This window comes from Budorcas taxicolor, chromosome 17 (genome assembly GCF_023091745.1).
Source record: "Budorcas taxicolor isolate Tak-1 chromosome 17, Takin1.1, whole genome shotgun sequence".
NCBI classification, from domain to species: domain Eukaryota; kingdom Metazoa; phylum Chordata; class Mammalia; order Artiodactyla; family Bovidae; genus Budorcas; species Budorcas taxicolor.
Genome location: NC_068926.1, coordinates 42,353,585 through 42,373,683, shown reverse-complemented (window position 1 = coordinate 42,373,683; position 20,099 = coordinate 42,353,585). Strand labels below are relative to the sequence as shown.

The 20,099-nt window shown below is 39.7% G+C and overlaps 1 protein-coding gene across 1 annotated transcript in view; it reads left to right on the top strand.

Moving 5' to 3' along the window:
- The window catches only part of GLRB (glycine receptor beta), a 90,697-nt gene that overhangs the window by 18,370 nt on the left and 52,228 nt on the right, over nucleotides 1-20,099 (top strand). The gene's annotated exons all lie outside the window — the stretch shown is intronic.

Genomic DNA, 20,099 nt, shown 5'->3' with positions numbered 1-20,099 from the left:
CCAGTCCAGGTCTTTCCATGAGCTTCCTTACCACCATGTTTGTGGTTTTTTAGTTGTTGCCCTCACCAGTAAGAACACTTTATCTTGATTTCACTTTGTATATTTTTAAGAAACATGTATTAGGTTTATTGTAGGCTTTTCCTAAGACTTAAAACTTATTGAAGTACTTTGTAAATAACAAGGAATGCATTCTTTGTAAATAACAGAATGTGACAAAATTGTTTGTGTGTTATTGTTTTTAAACATTTTTAAAGTGTAATTTGCATATAGAAAAGTGCATTTATCTTAAGCACACAGCTTAAGTGTTCAGATGTAACTATGTAACCAGCACCTGGATTTAGAAATAGAATATTGTCAAGTTAGAAGACACTTATTGTCTGCCCATTTTTGAAATATGATAAATGGAATAATCCTGTAAATATATGTAAGATTGATCCACAGTGTTAAATGTAGCAAGAGTTCAACCATTTTTCATTGCTGCATAATAGTTCATGATAGAAATCACTGTGTTTTATTTTTCTCTCCTTTTTGTAGACATTTGTGTTGTTTCCAAATAGATAGACACGCACGTGCACACACACACACACACACAGCCTAATAAAGACTTTTATGGAGAATATATAAGAAACGTTTAGAAATCATTAGGAAAAAGGCAGACAGCATAATTGGATATGCCCAAATGATGGCAGCCAAAAGGCCAGAGCCATATTTAAGAATGATCAACTGCATTACTCGTCAAGGAAATAGATTAAAATGCCAGTGGGACACTATTCTATCCTCAACAGAGTGGCTAAAGTGGAAGTGAAAGGGAAATACTAGGTGTGCATGAGAATGTGAACAGGTACAATTTCATTCTCTGCTGGTGAAAGTCCACATAGGCAGCACCATTTGATAAGCCACTTGGCAGTGTCTCCTGAAACTGAAAATCCATACACCCTATGACTCAGGCATTCTATTCATATATATAGATACTAAGCAGAAACATGTATACATGTTTACCAAAATACGGAACAAAATGTTTATACAAGCACTGTTTGTAATTACCAGAAGTATAATTCATCTTTTTTAGCTTTGTCCATGCTTTTTTGATTCCAGAGGATTCAAAATTTTTCAGACTAAAATAATATTTAACATCACTCACGCTAGGTGACCAGAACTTTAGTAGTACTAAAATAGATTGAGTTGGTTAGAATAAGAATTGTATGAAAAAGGCAAAATTCACCTTTGAAGCTGTAATTAAAATATCCAAGATAAAGACAAACCCCTTTAAGTTATCCCTGGAATTATCATGCATCTTTTTGCTTAGCAAAATTAGATGTGTCTAGGCAGCTCTGAATTATCAATGAAATGGTAGTAGTCTTATAGTTAACTCTAAATAAAAGGTACAATCATTAGCACTTTGAATGCATTTATAATATTCTATTCTGGGATTTCAGAAATCTTAAGCAAACTTCCAACTTAGAGTAAATAGAAAATGATTTCTCTATGACTCATAACTGGCTTGCTGTTTCTAATTTTATTTTTTTAAAAGGGAATTGTTTAACTTATTCAATTACTCTTTTTTCTCTCTTTTTTTAAAGTAGGAGTTTCTTTTCTTTCTTTTTTTTTTAAGTAGGAGTTTAGTTGCTTTACAATGCTGTGTCAGTTTCTACTGTACAGAAAAGTGGATCAACTGTATGTATACCTGTGTTCTTGTTTAGTTGCTAAGTGGTACCTGATTCTTTTGCAACTTCATGGCTGTAGCTGGCCAGACTCCTCTGCCCTTGAGATTTAATAGGCAAGAATACTGGAGTGTGTTGCCATTTCCTTCTCCAAGGATTCTTCCAACCCAGGGATCAAACCCACATCTCCTGCTTGGCAGGTGGATTCTTTACCACTGAGCCACTTGGGAAGCTCAGCGATCCCATACATATGTATGCCTATATCCTCTCTTTTTTTGGATTTCCTTCCCATTTAGGTCACCACAGAGTACTACGTAGAGTTCCCTGTGCTGTACAGTATGTTTTCACTCATAATCTATTTTATACATAGTAGTGTATATATGTCAGTCACAGTCTCCCAGTTCATTCCACCTTTTTGCCCTCACCCTTGGTATCCAAAGGTCCTCTATGTCTGTGTCTTCTATGTCCGTGTCTCTGTTTTTGCTTTGACATAAGTTCATCAGTACCGTTTTTTCTATGTTCTACATATTGAGCTTCTTCACTGTGCACCTATTAACCTTACCGTTTATTCTGTGCTAAGACACAGATTCAAGACAAAATACTTTACATACATATAAATTCCATACACAGCTATAAGAGTCAATATCTTCTGATGACAGAACATAGCAGTATTTCTTCTAAGCCTCTGTTATAGAAGCACACAGGATCTGTAAAACCTGTGTAGGCATTAAGTGACTGTGCTGTGCAGTGGATTATGGGTGTGGTTCATCGTTCTGTTTCCCTGAGTTCCAGAAGATTCATTTACAGCGTTTCAGATTGTTTTCTCTATACATATTTGTCTGTCTGTCTTTGGAGGCCTATTTCTAAGCAGTATTTGCACAAATAACCTTTTAAAAGTGTGTAACATTTTACAGGAAAACCTACTTGAATGGGAATATTAAAATAAGACTTCCTTGTGGATAGCAGAAAATAGCATTGATTATGACATGATTCTCTACTCTCTTTTACATGCTATTCTAAGCGCTTCACATCAGAAATGAAATGTTTTTGAAATAGTTTTTATTAGCTCTTTATGTCAAAATAATCAATGGCTCATTCAATTATTAAGTATAATAGAGAATTTGTATTTAATTAAAAAAGCCAACTTATTAAAATTCTGATTGATAATGTTCATAATTCTTAAATCCTACCTCGTGTGAAAATTCTTAAATTTCTACTTTAAAGAGCCTGCCTAGCTTATATCATATATTAATAATATCTGCCTATATTAATTCACAGTCACTTGTCACATTAGAAAGTCTTTTGTCCTCAGAGTGTGTCCAGCCAGAATCCAAAACAGACATGATAATTGATTGTTTGTTATTAAGGACCATATTAGTTAATTATATTTAATTATTAAGTAAATAGTACTTTTACTTATGTAACTTATATAAGTAATCTATAATTATATTTTCTTTTGGCAATAACCAGAGGAGGGGAGTTAAAAGTTAGCTCAGTATGTCCAGAATTTGAAGTAGGATTTTTTTCTGCATCAGTTTTAGTGAGGTTCCAAAGGCCAAGAACAAACATGCCTGCATCCTAGAGTTGGGAAATAGACCTCTGATGCAGTCATGGTCGTGGGACCTCCAGCCCACCATCTGCATCCATGGCCCAGCAGAGTTAGAATGGAGAAGACCAGTGGGAGAGCCTCTTTGGAGGAGATTGTGGAGGTGTTGTGGCAGTTCTCATGGTTCCCAGCAGATGGAGAGGATGCTTTTCCTTCTCTAGGTGACTCCAGAGGCAGAGTCACCTGTGTCCCCTGAGTGGGGGGGCTCATGGCCACCTGGTCCCTGGACCCCATGGAAGTGAAGGGATGGCTGTGACTGTGGGTGGCAGACAGGAACAGACAGAAGAGGTTGCTGTGAGTGGAACTATGTTAACTATTTGTCAGGAGAAAGAAAGTTTGAGTCCTTCCTGCAACTCAGATGTGATCCCAGGAGAGAGAGGAAGAAAGTGCAGTGTGAAATTAGCAGTAGAGGAGCTGTGCCTGGAGGCCCAGGAGGGTTCTGAAACCCAGGCGTGCAGGCTACAGGATGCTTGGGCGCACGGTTGGAATCTGATTTGCCAGCTGGAGCAAAGCCCACAGTCATCATACATGGGGAAAATAGGCAAAGCAAATTAATTGGGAATGAGGATATTTTTCGTAACATTTCAATAACCGTCTTTTCATAACTGTGGCTGGATAGTGGGTATTTGAAACCATATCAAATGCAAACCTTAGCACTGACTGATATTTTTTTAGGACTGGGAACTGGGGGTTTGGGGATTCCTATCCAGTGATTATACAGTAGAAGTGAGAAATAGATTTAAGGGACTAGATTTGATAGACAGAGTGCCTGATAAACAATGGGCAGAGGTTCGTGGCATTGTACAGGAGACAGGGATCAAGACCATCCCCATGGAAAAGAAATGCAAAAAAGCAAAATGGCTGTCTGAGGAGGCCTTACAAATAGCTGTGAAAAGAAGAGAAGCAAAAAGCAAAGGAGAAAAGAAAAGATATAAGCATCTGAATGCAGAGTTCCAAAGAATAGCAAGAAGCGATAAGAAAGCCTTCCTCAGCAATCAATGCAAAGAAATAGAGGAACAGAATGGGAAAGATTAGAGATCTCTTCAAGAAAATTAGAGATACCAAGGGGACATTTCATGCAAAGATGGGCTCGATAAAGGACAGAAGTGGTATGGGCCTAACAGAAGCAGAAGATATTACGAAGAGGTGGCAAGAATACACTGAAGAACTGGACAAAAAAGATCTTCATGACCCAGATAATCACGATGGTGTGATCACTCACCTAGAACCAGACATCCTGGAATGCGAAGTCAAGTGGGCCTTAGAAAACATCACTACGAACAAAGCTAGTGGAGGTGATGGAATTCCAGTTGAGTTATCTCAAATCCTGAAAGATGATGCTGTGAAAGTGCTGCACTCAGTATGCCAGCAAATTTGGAAAACTCAGCAGTGGCCACAGGACTGGAAAAGGTCAGTTTTCATTCCAATCCCAAAGAAAGGCAATGCCAAAGAATACTCAAACTGCCACACAATTGCACTCACCTCACACACTAGTAAAGTAGTGCTCAAAATTCTCCAAGCCAGGCTTCAGCAATACGTGAACCGTGAACTTCCAGATGTTCAAGCTGGTTTTAGAAAAGGCAGAGGAACCAGAGATCAAATTGCAACATCCACTGGATCATGGAAAAAGCAACAGTTCCAGAGAAGCATCTATTTCTGCTTTATTGACTATGCCAAAACCTTTGACTGTGTGGATCACAATAAACTGTGGACAATTCTGAAAGAGATGGGAATACCAAACCACCTGACCTGCCTCTTGAGAAACCTATATGCAGGTCAGAAAGCAACAGTTAGAACTGGACATGGAACAACAGACTGGTTCCAAATAGGAAAAGGAGTACGTCAAGGCTATATATTGTCAACCTGCTTAGTTAACTTCTATGCAGAGTACATCATGAGAAACGCTGGACTGGAAGAAACACAAGCTGGAATCAAGATTTCCGGGAGAAATATCAATAACCTCAGATATGCAGATGACACCACCCTTATGGCAGAAAGTGAAGAGGAACTAAAAAACCTCTTGATGAAAGTGAAAGTGGAGAGTGAAAAAGTTGGCTTAAAGCTCAACATTCAGAAAATGAAGATCATGGCATCTGGTCCCATCACTTCATGGGAAATAGATGGGGAAACAGTGGAAACAGTGTCAGACTTTATTTTGGGGGGCTCCAAAATCACTGCAGATGGTGATTGCAGCCATGAAATTAAGAGACGCTACTCCTTGGAAGGAAAGTTATGACCAACCTAGATAGCATATTCAAAAGCAGAGACATTACTTTGCCGACTAAGGTCCGTCTAGTCAAGGCTATGGTTTTTCCTGTGGTCATGTATGGATGTGAGAGTTGGACTGTGAAGAAAGCTGAGTGGCGAAGAATTGATGCTTTTGAACTGTGGTGTTGGAGAAGACTCTTGAGAGTCCCTTGGACTGCAAGGAGATCCAACCAGTCCATCCTAAAGGAGATCAGTCCTGGGTGTTCATTGGAAGGACTGATGCTAAATCTGAAACTCCAATACTTTGTCCACCTCATGCAAAGAGTAGACTCATTGGAAAAGTCCCTGATGCTGGGAGTGACTGGGGGCAGGAGGAGAAGGGGATGACAGAGGATGAGATAGCTGGATGGCATCATCAACTCAGTGAACATGAGTTTGAGTAAACTCCAGGAGTTGGCAATAGACAGGGAGGCCTGGCGTGCTGCGATTCATGGGTCGCAAAGAATTGGACACGGCTGAGCGACTGAACTGAACTGATCCAGTGACGATTACTTCGTGAGTCAGGGATTGAGCTCTGTGAGGACAGTGTGTTTGTATGTTGTTTTGCTTGTGCATTTCCAATGTTTAGGAAAATACCTAGCTGCAGCTGGCTCATTGTGTAATGCTGTGTATGCAGAATCGAAGATTATTTAAGTTTGAGTTCTGTGAGGGAGAATTATTTGCAACTCTTTGAAAATTTACTTTCAAAGAACACCCCCCATCCCCAAAATGTGTTAACAAATATAAGCAACTATAAACCAATTGAAAATAACCATGCTTAGTGAGTCATTTTGCAACAGTCCTAAAGAGTTAATTTCAAAATCAGTTACACTGATGTTTTGTTTACCTTTACTGTTCAAAATTGTTTTAAAATACAATTCAGTGTATTTCATTTATCTTCTAGGTGTTTGTGTGATAACTTAATTATTGGCAGGTAAACAAGAAAATTGTTCTGGATTGCTATCATGAAGCTTTTGAGGACAGGACGTCTGTCTGACTCAGCTATCCCTAGGCATGTGATCCTGCCTGTGTCCTCTTCTCCCTTCATCTCTTTCAGAGAAGGGGCTCCCTTCATCCAGCCAAGGCTAATTCTCTAAACTATGATGTAGATTTCATTGACTCCTGTTTTTGGGGGGTAATCTGAAATTGAGATTAATTTGTTCAGGTTTATCAACTCAATTGCATATTTCGTTACATACTTGGATTTTACATCACAGACTAAGGTGAACAAAAATGTCCATGTGTCTCTGAAACCCTTACCTCTTTCTAGTCACTTGTTCTCCTTTTCCGGAATCAGTAGTTAAAGTCTTCTTTGTGGGGGGAGGGTGGTTAAAAAAGGTAGATTTATTTTATTGATTTTTGAAGTTGAAGTGTTCATGAAATATATTCAATGATGTTTTGTCCTGCTAATGTTCAGTTTTTAATCTCTTCATGGGCCAGATTTTCCTTAGAAGGAAGCCAGGGCTTTAAATTTGGCTTTTAAATATTAGCTATGGAAATAGTTTTAATAATCTATTTGCTTTTAAAAAAAGCAAACTAATAATTTGACTGCTTTTTTCTCTATTAAATTGAGCAGTAACTCAGTTAAAATATATATATACATGAAGTGTGGATTTTCTTTTTGGGGAAGTTGTTACTGGAAATTTTTTTTAATTAAAAAATTCATTGTGGCAAGGGCACTTAACATGAGACCTTCCCTTTTTCACCAATTCTTGTGTTCAATACAGCATGGTTGACTGTAGGTAGTTGTACAGGGGACTTCTAGGACTTATTCATCTTCCTTAACTGAAATTTTAAACTTGTTGATGAGTGACTCCAGTTCCCGCCCCCACTCCAGCCAACTTCCATTTTTTCCTTTGTTTATGTTAGTGTCTTTTTTAGGTTTTTCATATAAGTGGAATCCTGCAGTTTTTGTTCTTTCCCTGGCTTATCTCACTTAGCATCACACCCTCCAAGTCCATCTGTGTTGTTGCATATGGCAGGATTTCCTTTTCAGGGCTGAGCAATATTCCATTATAGGTATAAACTGCCTTCTTAAAAAATGCATTCATCTGTCAATAGACTTTGGGTTGTTTCCACGTGCTGTCCATAGTGCAGAGTGCAGCAGGATTCCAGGGGGTGCAGATATGGGGAGGATCTGGGGTTTTAGAGCCCAACACTGTGTGCTAACGGGGCAGGAAGGGTGTCACCAGTGCCCTTAGTTCCAGTCCCAGCTTTGTTCTTAGTGGTCCACAGGGAATGGAGGCTGCCAGCCCCTTCATGGTCCTGAGACTGGGGTGGTACCTGGGGTGGTACCTGGGTGAGCTGGGATGCTGGTCCCACTCTTTCCCTGTTCTCAGTGGTCTATATCTGGGAGTGGGTGCTCTTGGGGAGATGGTATCTCCCCTTTTCTTACTGGTGCCATTGGGGCTGGTTAGGTGGAGAAGCCTCTCAGCTAATTTCCGGATTTCTCACAAAGGGAATGGATCTCTGAGATGCTCTGGAGTCAGTGTGTCCACAGGGGAAGGAGAGTACAGCAGTTCTTGCTCTGATTTCTGAAGTCTCTCCAGTCAAGCTCTTCAGTCCTTATCCCTCCCTGCCTCTGACCAATCCACCCACTCCAGTGTGGCTTCTATTTCTCCCTCATCTGAAAACACCTCTCCCTTTTGCTAAATCCTTGGAAAGGTCTTCGAGTCTCATCTTACTGACCTCTCAGCAGCCTTGGTCCTGTAAACCAACCCCTCCATCAAATATTTTTTCCTGGATTTCTGTTGATACCACACCTATGGGTTTCCTCTGTTGACTTAAAAAATTCACAATCTTAATGTTGAAGATTATGTTTTATTTGGTGGACAAAACTGAGGATGTAAACCTGGGATGCAGCATCTCACATAGCTCTGAGGGATGGCTCCAAAGAGGCAAAGGGGAACCAGGCTATATAAGAGTTTCTGCAACAAAGATCACACAGTCAAAACTTGAAAAATTACTGTTGATTAAGGAAAACCAGATATCTCAAGTTAAGGAATTTAGTGCTTTCTGTGTATGGGGGAATACAAGAGTCTGGGCTCACTGAAGTCATTTCTTTGATGTGTATCTCAGCTCTCTGGGGCCAGCATCCTGTGAGTCTCATCCTAAATCCCCTCGGGGTACATAGCTGGGGCAGTTGCAGCAGCTGATGGCTTGATGGTTGCAGCATTCTTTGCTTACTAACGGGGCAGGTGACATTCGTAGGTCACACCTCCTTCTTGGGCAGCTCATTCTTTGTTTTAATTGTTGGCTTGTGTTCTTCCATCTGCTCCTTAAATGTTGGGGTTCCTCATATTACAATCCATGTCTGCTTCTCATGGAGCTTTGTTTTCTAACAAGTGATTTGTCTAACCATTCAGATCATCTGAGAAGCCTTTAAAATCCTGATCCCATGTTGACTCAACCTGCAGGTGGGGTATGGGGCTCAGCACCTGCAGTTTGCTGAGATCCTCAGGTGGGTTCAGTGCAACCAAGCTTAGAATTACTGGACAAGTTCATTTTATGTCAGAATCATCCACATGTGTTTTTGACTCTTCTATGCATAACTGGCACATGGCATGTTGTGAATGCCAAGAGCTTTCTTAAATGAAACCTTTTTAAATTAAATTAAATTAAAGTAGAAGAGACATGTAGCATATTGGTAGTTGCATTACTGGTGAAGCTTTGGTGTTCTTTAAGGAATGTTATTTAGTTTATATCATCAGTTGAATTTTCTCAGAAACAGCCTCTGAGATGAAGATTTCCCTGTAGAAAGAGATTGTTTCTAGAAAAAGACCTCTTGGATCTGAGAGAGGTGGATTCAAGCACAGGAACAATGCAGATGAAACTGAGGCTTTAGTTGGTGCCCCGGGAGCTCTGAGACTGGGATGGACTTTCAGAGTGGCCGCTAAAGTTAGTAGAGAGGGACTTGGTGCCTTGGTGTCCCCCCCACCACCCCACCCGCCCCTATCAGAGTCTTCAGAGTCAGGTTGCCTCCAGGGCAAGACACGTCCTGTCAGCTAAAGGCTGTTCCCGGAGTTTTGCAGCTCAGATCTCTGAGCTCTCAGCAGCCTCAGTTCTGCTGGGTGATCTGAGGGGCACAAGGTCACAGCCCTCATCACAGGGCGATTCGGATTGTAACCTGAAGGATCTTATCAGTCACCTCATTTAAACCTTCATTTAAAGTGCATGGAATACACGAAGGCTCAGAGAACGTAAGTGATTCACTGCTGTCACATCGGACTCTCACAGCCTGCCTGACACTAGAACACGTGTCCACCCTTAAGGGTTTCTTCAGTGATATTCGCACTTAACTTTATTATGTGACTGTGGGGCTTCTCTTATTACCACTTATATTAAGCCAGACAGGAAATATTTTATATTAATGCTGTGTGTGGGAAAAGCTGAGTGAAGATAAGTCCTGTTCCAGTTGTAATTAGTCTCAGAGTCAGCAGTATTTCTATGGATACCGATCTGCTGGGCTAGGTGGAATACGATTTCTGCATAGTATGGAAAATAATTGCACAGGAAACATTATCTTTGGATTGAGGTTTAATTCATTGTGTCACGAGGCTTCTATCCAAAGGACCGTAGCCTTTGATGAGTTTTGGAAATTGTCAGTATCCAGTATACAGCACCTCCCAAAGAGGTGTTTCTACTTTGTGAAATATATTTTTCAAAGAGCCATGGATAAGTAATTGCATAATTTAAGATATGAAAGATTTTAAAATGTTTCCATGGAATTCATCAGTTCCTTAAGCCTAACTGGGGTGATAAATAAAACAATTGCTGAGGAACACTGTTGGTAATTACAATTCTTAGCCAATTTTAACACAACACACTTTACCACCCACATACACATATACCCATAAACACATTCTTTTCAAATACTATAAACTAATTAAACTGACCTAATGATGGTAGAGGGTATCACTCCCTGTATGTTTAAACCTTCAATTCATAATTTAATCTGGGAAAACCAAGTGGAAAATAAATACAAACGATTTCAAGAGAAATGATAATAAATTACACTATAGTTAGGCAAATAATAAGCAAACTAAAATACTCTATAATAACCCCAAGATTATCTAGATTCTTGAGATTCTTAAATAACTACTGACCAAATTTATTACCTGGATATAGAAAGTGTTTATCTATCTTTGTATGTCTATCTGATTATTCAACTGAAAATTATTCCATGTGGATGAAAAATAGAACCTTCTGGTGAGGCGATATGTATGGACTTGTAGCAGCGGTTTATCATAAGCCCCAGCCTTCACATATGATCATAGTGTCAGTTTTACACGATTTTATACAGAGTTTACAGAGTTATGAAGTAAGAAAGATTTTAGGATAAGAAAGTGTTAATTGCCTCTCTTAAATCTTTTAGCTTCTTTCCTGTTCCTTTTTTTTAAACTTCGCTTTTCTAGAGCTTCTTTGGATTCATAGCAAAATTGAGAGGCTGGTACGAGATTTCCCCGGTACCCTGCTCAGCCTCCCACATCATCAACATCCTCCACCAGATGGTACCTTTGTTACAGTTGATGACCCTGCCTCATAATCACTCAAAGTCCATGGTTTACATGAGGATTCACTCTTGGTGTTGTCCAAGTTCTGTGGATTTTGACAAATGTATAATGACGTTATTCATCCATTACAATATCCATTATCATTATGTCATATGGAGTGTTTTCACTGCCCTAAAAATCCTCTGTGCATCATCTGGTCTTCCTTCCTCTAAACTTCCAACCTCTAGGCAACCGCTGGTCTTTCTGCTGTCTCTCATAGTTTTGCCTTTTCCAGAAAGCTATATAGTTGCAAATGTACAGCCTTTTCATGTTGGCTTCTTGGAAATACACATTTCAGTTGCTTCTTTTACTTTCATGGCTTGGCAGTTTATTTTGTTTTAGTGCTGTTCCACTGTCTGGATGTTTGCCAGTTAGTTTATCCATTCACCTACTGAAGGACATCTTGGTGACTTCCAGTTTGGGCAGTGATGAATAAAGCTGCTGCTGTAAACCTTGTGTGCAGGTTTCTGTGTAAACGTGTTTTCATCACCTTTGGGTATACACCAAGGAGTGCTATTGCTGGATCATACTACATGAATAGGTTTCGTTTTGTAAAACTCCACCAAACTGCCTTGCAAAGTGGCTGTACCAGTTTGCTTTCTCACCAGCAATGAATATGTGTTCCTGTTGCTCCATATCCTTGCCAGCATTTGGTATTGTCAGGGCTCTGGATTTTGGCCATTCGAATAGGTGTGCTGTGGTACCTCATTATTGTTTTAATTTGCATTTCCTTGGTGATACAGGATGTGGGGCTTCTTTTCACTTGCTATTTGTCATCTTGCTCACCTGTGCAGAGGTGTTTATTATTATTATTTACCCCCTCTTCTTTTTTTCTCAAAAACACTTTGAAAAAGTTATAACAGCTTTAGACTTGACATTTTAAAATGTCAATTCTAGAATTGACAATTTATAGAAAAATTGTCAAAGTGATATAGAGTTCCCAATACTCTGTGCCTAGTTTTCTCTATTATTAACATGTTATATTAGTTTAGCACATTTTTTTTTACAATTCAAGAATGAATATTGGTATATTGTCATTAACTAAAACTTATGCTTTATTTATATTTCTTAGTGTTTATTTAATGTCTTTTCTCTGTTCCAGGATCTCACTCAGGTTATAAATCGCATCTAGTCCTCATGTCCCCTCAGGCTCATTTTGGCTGTGACAGTTTCTCGGACTTTGTTTCTTATGACCGTGGCAGCTTTGAGGAACAGTGGTCAGGTAGTTGCAGAACATCCCTCCACGGGGACTTGTCCAGTGTTTTTCTCATGGTTATACTGAGGTTATGTGTTCTGTGGAGGAAGAACACATGTTTAGAAGTAACATTCTCATCATACTATATTGAAGGTATGCAGAATCAGCATGATTTATCATGGGGTTGACAGGTTAAGTTTAATCACCTGGGTAAGGTTGTATTTGTTAGGCTTCACCAGTGTAGAAGTTGCTGTTTTTCTCCCTTTCCATCCTGTGGTCTTTGGAAGGATGTCTCTATGCACAGCTCATACCAAGGAGGGATGTGATGCTGTACCAGTTTGAGGACAGAGATCTATGCAAGTTACTTGGAAGTTTGCATGGGAGATTTGTCTTTTCTCTACCGTTTATTTATTTATTCAATCAGTCATTTTATTTACATCTTTATGGACTTATGGGTTTTTATTTTGTACTTTGGAGTATAACCCAACTTGATTTTATTTTGTTGCTGAAATCATCCTAGATTTGGCCATAGGAAGCTCTTTCAGTTTGTTCCTGTGTCTTTTTGACAAAGTCCCATCAGAGTCTCATTAAAAAAAAAAAAATCTTCCTTTATCTCACTTTAGGTGAGGATAACAGCACTAGTTTCCATGAAGAAGGGTTTCTTTTCTTTCTCTCTCTCTCTCTTTTTTTTTTTTAGCCATGCTCCATGGCATCCCAGATCTTAGTCCCTCGACCAGGGACCAAACTTGTGTCCCCTGCAGTGGAAGCTCAGAGTCCTAACCACTGGATTGCCAGGGAGGTCCTGAACGAGGGTTTCTTAATCTGTGGGGCACAGTCTGGGAAACCTCAGAATTGCAAAATTTGTGGGCAATTTTTAAGGAAAGAACATAACTTTTATCAGATTCTCAGCATGTCTGTGGTGCTAAAAAAGAATGAAACAACCACTGCCTTGTAAAGAGGAAAAATAATAAAACCTACACATTGTGCAAACTTCACTCTTTGCTTGCTGTCCTGTGCTTGTAGGAAACTCTGCAGCTCCCAGCTTAAGATGACCCGATCTGGAGAGATCCATGCCACACCCAGGTCTGAGAAGATGTGTGATATTGTTGCTGCATTGTACCTCACCGGAAAAACAAAATGATCCTTTGTCTCAGGTTCCTAGTTTGAGGGAGGACATAGAGCCAGTATGTCTGTGCACCCCAGTTTTGAAGTGCTGCTGTGCAGTGTGGCCACTAAAGGGTCACGGAAAATAAGAACATTCTGCCGTTAACAGAAAACTGAGCTTCCCCCTTTGGAAAGACATTTCTGGATTTTCCCTTTAGTTCTGGAAAACATTACATCATCCAGCTATACAGCCTGGTCCATTCCATGCATATCTTTATATATTAGTCATGACATCAGTTCAAGTTTAAGCAAGTGAACAAAAGAGGACAGACTGTAAAAAGGCTTTTGGTCCAAGACATTATTTTCTCTAGTCATCTGATCACTTTGCCAGAATAGACTCAATTATTGTCTTAAATTAATATCATATTTCCATGAAATCAATCTTGTTGTATAATAATATCAGAACTGTTGACAGATTGGTTGAAAGAAAATAAAGTGGCTTATATATATATACTTAATGGGTAAACATGACTTTAATGTTGTTTAAGGATTGATGAAGCTGAAAAAAAAAGATTTCTGTTTTTTTAGATAGGGAAAATGCCCTGGATTCATGTATGTGAAAAGAAACTACATGAGACTTCACTTAAATTTTAAAATATCTTTGAATTTCTAATATAAAGAAAGGTGAAGTGTTAATTAAAGATTCGTATCCAGTTGCTTGCAGCAAAGACATGAAAATATGTACTGACACAAATAAGAATAAAGAAAAAGATCTATAACGTATTTGATATACTCTTGTTTTCATTTCAAGAGATTTTTTTTTTGTCAACCAAAACTGCTTTTGTGCTTACTAGCAAGTAAGATATTTTAAAGTTTGACTGTGGAGAGAAGTCCAAGCATCTGAAGATGACTACAGGAAAGAGAGACCCTGGCAAGTTGTAGAAAGGGTAACTTCAGATTGTCAGGATAAATGATTTTGGAAATTGGTAAGATTAACGTCCTCTATCACATAAAGGAGTATATGCTGCTGCTGCTAAGTCGCGTCAGTCATGTCCGACTCTGTGCGACCCCATAGATGGCAGCCCACTAGGCTTCCCCATCCCTGGGATTCCCCAGGCAAGAACACTAGAGTGGGTTGCCATTTCCTTAACCAATGCATGAAAGTGAAAAGTGAAAGTGAAGTTGCTCAGTAGTGCCGAACTCTTAGCGACCCCATGGACTGCAGCCCACCAGGCTCCTCCGTCCATGGGATTTTCCAGGCAAGAGTACTGGATGGACAGTAATAAAAAATAGATAATATTCCACTTTTATTATGGCAAGTTTGTGAAATGATGGGTAGTAGTGGGGGTTACCAGGGTTCAATCTTGACTCTCCCACCTCGGAAAATCTCTGAACCTTGCTGTGTCCTGGTTTTCATATATACATACCTTATGGCCCCATTTACTTTGGCCACTTCATGCAATGAGTTGACTCATTGGAAGACTCTGATGCTGGGAGGGATTAGGGGCAGGAAGAGAAGGAGACGACAGAGGATGAGATGGCTGGATGGCATCACGGACTCGATGGCTGTGAGTCTGAGTGAACTCCGGGAGTTGGTGATGGACAGGGAGGCCTGGCATGCTGCGATTCATGGGGTCGCAAAGAGTCGGACACGACTGAGCGGCTGAACTGAACTGAACTGACTCATCTATTGCTCACTCGCTACCTATCTCTTTTTTCCTCTTTCTCTGCTGAAAAACTATTCTCTGTGTGGTTCATGGCTCTCCGATGTAACCAAGTGAGTGTTTGTGATGATCAAGTGAAATCGTGTAAGGGCCATGGTGGTTGGTTCTTCAGTATTTCTTCTTTACCAGACTATAGATCTGAACCAATCATGATTGCTTTTTCCTCCTTACTAGTGATTGGTTCAGGAGTGGCCAATTCTGGGAAGCTTCTGAGGAAAAAACAAAAACAAACAAACAAACAAAAAAACCTTTCTCCTAAGAGAATTTCTGAAGAGCAAATGCTCTTCATGTGGAAATGTAGAGCAAAGCTGCTGCCACTATAGTACAGCCCGGCATCCAGAGACTGAAAGTGACATAGAAAAGCTGGCAGGTGGAGAGTGCCTGGGGTATTATATATTTATTGCCACATGAGTGTAGAGAATTACAAAACACAGAAGCTATGGTTCCCTCAAGAATCAGTCAGTACATTCAATATAATTAGCAATATACACATAGATATGAAAAAAGCTATCAAAAATTCAGTCAGTTCAGTCTCTCAGTCTTGTCCTACTCTTTGAATCCCATGGACTGCAGCACGCCAGGCTTCCCTGTTCATCACCAACACCCAGAGCTTGCTCAAACTCATATCCATTGAGTCAGTGATGGCATCCAACCATCTCATCCTCTGCCATCCCCTTCTCCTCCTGCCTTCAATCTTTCCCAGCATTAGGGTCTTTTCCAATGAGTCAGTTCTTTGCATCAGGTTGCCAAAGTATTGCAGCTTCAGCTTCAGCAGCAGTCCTTCCAATGAATATTCAGAACTGATTTCCTTTAGGATGGACTGGTTGGATCTCCTTGCAGTCCAAAGGACGCTCAAGAGTATTCTTCAGCACCACAGTTCAAAAGCATCAATTCTTTGGTGCTCAGCTTTCTTTATGGTCCATCTCTCACATCCATACATGACTCTGGAAAAACCATAGCTTTGACTAGACAGACCTTTGTCGGCCAAGTAATGTCTCTGCTTTTTAATGTGCTGTCTAGGTTTGTCATAGCTTTTCTTCCAAGCAGCAAGTGTCTTTTAATTTCATGGCTGCAGTCACCATCTGTAGTGATTTTGGAGCCCCAAACAATAAAGTCTGTCACTGTTTATATTGTTTCCTCATTATTTGCCATGAAGTGATGGGACCAGATACCATGATCTTAGTTTTTTGAATGTTGAGTTTTAAGCCAGTGTTTTCACTCTCCTCTTTCATTTTCATCAAGAGGCTCCGAAGTTCCTCTTCACTTTCTGCCATAATGGTGGTGTCATCTGCATATCTGAGGTTATTGATATTTCTTCTGGCAATCTGGATTCCAGCTTGTGCTTCATCCAGCCTGGCATTTTGCATGATGTACTCTGCCTTTAAGTTAAATAAGCAGGCTGACAATATACAGCCTTGACGTACTCCTTTCCCAATTTGGAACCAGTTCATTGTTCCATGTCCAGTTCTAAATGTTGCTTCTTGACCTGCATACAGATTTATCAGGAGGCAGATAAGATGGTCTGGTATGCCTATCTTTTAAAGAATTTTCCACAGTTTGTTGTGATCCACGCAGTCAAAGGCTTTGGTGTAGTCAATAAAGCAGAAGTAGATATTTTTCTGGAACTCTGTTGCTTTCTCTATGATCCAATGGATGTTGGCCCAAGAGTATACTTTTCAGTTTGAGTTTATTAGAGTAAACCAGTATAATTGAAGCGTCGTTTTAGAGGGGCAGTATTAAAGAACAGTGTAGATTAGTTCAATGATGAGTAGGAATTATGATTTTCCACTAAGGGGGGCTGACAATCGGGAGAAAAATAAAATCTGGTAGTGAGTTGGAAGGGCTAAAAGACGAGTTTGGGTAACTTGACTTACAGCTGTAAGGGAGAAAACGTTTCTTTTTCTTCCCCATCCCATCCTCAATAGCTGGGTCTGTGAAGTAGTCTGACAACAGGCATGCTAACAGAATAAAAGATATGCACATTTATTAATTTTTAATGTTATGTACATATGGGCCAGCATCAGAGAAAAACAAAATTAAATATGGGAGAGAGTGGTGACTTTTGGGAATTTATATATCATCTTGAAAGAGGGAGGGGAGGAGAATGTGGGGCTCCAGAGGGAGTGGATGACTTTTAGAAAAGATGACTGGTCTGGAGAAGAAGAGGTGAAAGAGGTGTGATGTTTGTGACTCAGTTTTCTTGGGTGTGGATCAAGTGTTGGTGTCCTCTCCCGTGATGAGTCATCTTACCCAGTTGATGAAACCTCTGGGAAGGGGATTGAAGACAAGAGGGTTCCTTTTGGAGAAACTCTTTCTCTGTTTTTTTGTGGTTTTTTTTGAACTTCTTATTTTTTATTGGGGGTATAGCTGATTAACAATATTGTCATAGTTTCAGGTGAACAGCGAAGGGACTCAGCCATGCATCAACCTGTATCCATTCTTCTCCAAACTCCCTTCCCATCCAGGCTGCCACATAGCATTGAAAAGAGCTCCACATGCTCTACAGTAGGTTCTTGGTTATCAATTTTAAATATAGCAGTATGTCTGACTGTAGGCAGATAAGAAGAATTTAGAGAAATCCTGCCCCTCTGTTTGCTTTTCTTCAAGTGCTTTTGGTTCAAAATAATTTTTATGCTGAAGAGGTATAGATTGTGGGGTGTTGTATTCTGCCTCCCTTCACAGCTGGGAAAAAAAAATTCAGGCTGAAAAGTTCTCTACCACAAAATTATTGTGAGACTTGGCTGATATTTAGGACTCCACACTTCCAATGCAGGGGGCATAGATTTGACCCCTGGTTGGGGAACTAATCCTCCATGGCATGGCCAAAAAAATAAATAGGTAAATTATTATTTATTGTCTTTATGATGTCTGGTTCTTCCATTACTTAGAAGAAACAGACTTTTGAAAGATTTTACTTTGAGAGATAATAATAACAGTTCTTAATTGATCCTATTCAAGTGTAGTTTGTAATCCATCAATTCTATCTTCCTTCCTTGAATGAGAAAACCTGTAGATGAGTTTGGACACTAATTTGCATCCTAATATCCAATTTTCTGAAATAGCCTCATTTTCTTTGAAGTTTTCTACCTTTTGCTTAGGAATGACAGTTGGCTCTAAGAAGGTTACAATTTCCCTTGCAATGAAATGGAAAAATCTCATTACCTGTCCCCCAAACCTGCAACTAGGTAGGATATGAGAGCTGATAAAGTCAAGAGATACAACTTAAACCTGCTTAATCTCCTGCACTTTGGGGAGATTTGACTAATTGGTTTTCACTTCATTTCTCCAATGTTTTGGATTCTTTCTGATAGCTACTTGAAAAGTTTGTCTGTATCAACTCGTGGTATTTTTAGATTTTTTTTTTGAATGCTAGTTAAGTCATATTTCACCTATAGTGGTTATATTTTATCAGCACATAGTAGCATAATTAACAAAGAACAAAATTGCCTGATACATCAGAGCTGGGATCTCAAAACAAAGCAAGTGTATTACATTATTTGCTTCCTATAAATTAATGTCAGTTATGAAATTGACACTTTTACCATCTCAGTGGGGTTTCCCAGGTGGCTCAGTGGGTAAAGAATTTGCCTGCAATACAGGAGATGTAGGTTCAGTCCTTGGGTCAGGAAGATACTCTGGAGGAGGACATGGCAACCCACTCCAGTGTTCTTGCCTGGAGGATTCCATGGACAGAGGAGCCTGGCAGGCTACAATTCATGGGGTTGCAAAAGAGTCAGACAGGACTGAAGAGACTGAGCCACAGGGGCGCATCATATTGATACAGAACAGACAATGCTGGATGCTCAAGTGTAGTTTTAATCTTCCTTGTGATTTTCATGGATATTATTTTTGGACTGTGGTATTGGAGAAGACTCTTGAGAGTCCCTTGGACTGCAAGGAGATCCAACCAGTCAATCCTAAAGGAAATCAGTCCTGAATATTCATTGGAAGGACTGATGTTGAAGTTGAAATGCCAATTCTTTGGCCACTTGATGCAAAGAACTGACTAATTTGAAAAGACCCTGATGCTGGGAAAGATTGAAGGCAGGAGAAGGGGACAACAGAGGATGAGATGGTTGGATGGCATCACCGACTCAATAGACATGAGTTTGAGTAAACAGGAGTTGGCAACAGACAGTGAGGCCTGGAGTACTGCACTTTATAGAGTCGCAAAGAGTCAGACACGATTGAGCAACTGAACTGAACTGAACTGATTTTTGGATGGGGGAAATGATTATATGATAAGATTTTATAGGTGGTAATAGATCCCAAACAAACAGTAAACAACAGAACAGTTTTCAAAGACCTCCAAGGAAGAGTTTAAGTGCTCCCAAGCAACTACCAATTTAGTCAAGATTCATTGTTCAAAGTTAATTACAATAGAAAAATATGGCAGTTTTTTCTCTTTTTGATAGTTGATAGCAAATATGTACATATATTGAATAAAAGAAAAAGGCAGCTGTATCTCAGACCTCTATACTTTCCTTAATTTAATTGGTCTGATAGTAAAAGAGCTGCGTTTACCAATCCAGAGTTAATGGCTTCCCTGATGGCTCAGTGGTAAAGAATCCACCTGCCAATGCACGAGACTAGGGTTTGATCGCTGGGTCCGAAAGATCCCCTGGAGTAGGAAGTAGCAACCCACTCCAGTATTGTTGACTGCAAAATCCCATGGACACAGAAGCCTGGCAGGCTGCAGTCCATGGAATCACAAAAGGGTTAAACACGACTTACCAACTAAACAACAACGAACTCCAGAGAGAGCATTCATTGCGTGTTTCTTACACAGTATCATTTTATAAGTGTCAGATGACTTTTATAAATTTTATAAATTCTTGGACTGTCTCTTTGTCCATATCATCTTGTAGTCTTCACATACTTTTTTGCTTAGATAGAAGGTTAACATTATATATTATTCAAAAACTATCTCTTTTTTCTCTTAACTCCTTGTCTGCCCTTCCTTTGTGCTTGTCTAGATTTTGATTGCATACTGCTTCAGGACAAGAAAGA